The sequence below is a fragment of the Nannospalax galili genome, unplaced genomic scaffold, assembly GCF_000622305.1.
Source record: "Nannospalax galili isolate Female #2095 unplaced genomic scaffold, S.galili_v1.0 scaffold330, whole genome shotgun sequence".
In the NCBI taxonomy this organism is placed as follows: domain Eukaryota; kingdom Metazoa; phylum Chordata; class Mammalia; order Rodentia; family Spalacidae; genus Nannospalax; species Nannospalax galili.
Genome location: NW_008329640.1, coordinates 2,270,136 through 2,271,983, shown reverse-complemented (window position 1 = coordinate 2,271,983; position 1,848 = coordinate 2,270,136). Strand labels below are relative to the sequence as shown.

At 41.9% G+C, this 1,848-nt stretch overlaps 1 pseudogene; it reads right to left on the bottom strand.

Annotated features, from left to right (window-relative positions):
- The window catches only part of LOC103739425, a 9,061-nt pseudogene extending 8,866 nt beyond the window's left edge, over window positions 1-195 (bottom strand).
- Between the last annotated feature and the right edge of the window lie 1,653 nt (window positions 196-1,848).

The following is a 1,848-nucleotide window of genomic DNA, read 5'->3' as shown; positions in this document are numbered from 1 at the left end:
CTCCACTTCACTGCTATAGCTCCCGTGGGACCCCAGTGCCGCAGCTTCCTTGGCCTTGAACGCTTTCTCCCTCAGCCTGGGCTGCTTCTTTGGCCCGCTTCAGCTCCGGTTCTTTCGCTTGAGGGTCTGGGACACCTTCTCGGCCACCCGTTTTTCCGCCTGCAGCTGCTGAATCCCCTACGACTGACTCGCCATGGCTGCTGGGATCCCCGGCCCTTGCCACCGGCGTAAATCGGCCTGGAGTCCCTGCAGTCAGCCGACCCCCACCTACGACTTGCGCCTGCGCAGCCTAGATTTAGTTTTTTAAGAGTTCTCCACACTGATTGCCATAGTGATTGCACCAGTTTGCAATCCCACCAGCAGTGAATGAGGGTTCCCTTTTCTACACATTCTTGCCAGCATTTGGTGGTGTTTTCTTGATCTTAGCCGCTTCGACTGGGGTAAGATGAAATCTTAGAGTAATTTTAATTTGCACTTCTGTAATTACTAAGAATGTTGAACACTTTTAAAGGTATTTCTTAGCCATTTTTATTTCTTCTTTTGAGAGTTCTCTGTTCAGATCCACAGACCATTTTTTAATTGGGTAATTTGTTTTCTTGATTCTTTGTTTTTTGAGTTCTTTGTATATTCTGCATAGTAATTCTCTATCAGATGTATAGCTGGTAAAAATTTCTCCCACCCTGTGAGCCTCCTCTTTACTTGATTGGTGGTTTCCGTTGCTTTTCAGAAGCTTTTTAGTTTAATACGGTACTGTTTGTCAATTGTTGATCTTAATTCTTGAGCAACTGAAGTCTGATTTAGAAAGTACTTTCCTTCACCTATATCTTGTAGGGTCCTACTTATGTTTTCTTCTAACAGTTTTAGTGTTTCAGGTTTCACATTGATGTCTTTGATCCATTTGGAGTCAATTTTTGAATGGGGTAATAGGTATGGGTCTAATTTCATTCTTCTAAACGTGGAGATCCAGTTTTCCCAGCACCATTTGTTGAAGATGCTGTCTTTCCTCCAGTGTGTATTCTTGGTGCCCTTGTCAAATACCAGATGACTGAAATTGTGACATGCACTCATGTTTGGGTCTTCTATTTTGTTACGTTGATCTATATTTTTGTTTTTGTGCCAATACCATGTTGTTTTTATGACTATAGCTCTGTAATAGAGTTTGAAATTTGGTATGGTAATCCTTCCAGCATTGCTCTTTGTGCTCAGGATTTCTCTCACTTTCTGGGGTCTTTTATGATTCCATATGAATTTTAGGACATTTTTTCTATTTGTGTGAAGAATGTCCTGGGAATTTGGATTGGGATTGCATTGAATATATTAATTGCTTTGGTAGGATGGTCATTTTGACAATGTTAATTCTACCAGTCCATGAGCACTGGAGGTTCTTCCATGTCCTTGTACCTTTCTCACCTCTTTATTCTAAGGCTCATAGTTTTCATTGTCGAGATTTTTTTTTTGTGGTCTTTTTGAGACAGGGTCTCCCCAGCTGTCCTGGAACTCACTATGTAGACCAGGCTGGCCTTGAACTCACAGAGGTCTGCCTGCCTCTGCCTCCCAAGTGCTGGGATTAAAGGCGTGCGCCACTATGCCCGGCTTGTTGAGATTTTTAATGTCTTTGATTAGGTTTATTCCTAGATATTTTTTCTGAGGATATTGTGATTGGGAGTGTTTTTTTGATCTCTTTCTCTGACTGCTCGTTATTGGTGTATAGAAAGGCTAGTGACTTTATAAATTGACTTTGCATCCTGACTATTTTTATTTTTGACAATACATATATACAGTGCATTGTAATCACATTCACCCCATTCCCCTCTTTCATCTCCCTCCCCGTCTGCTGAGCTGCCTTCT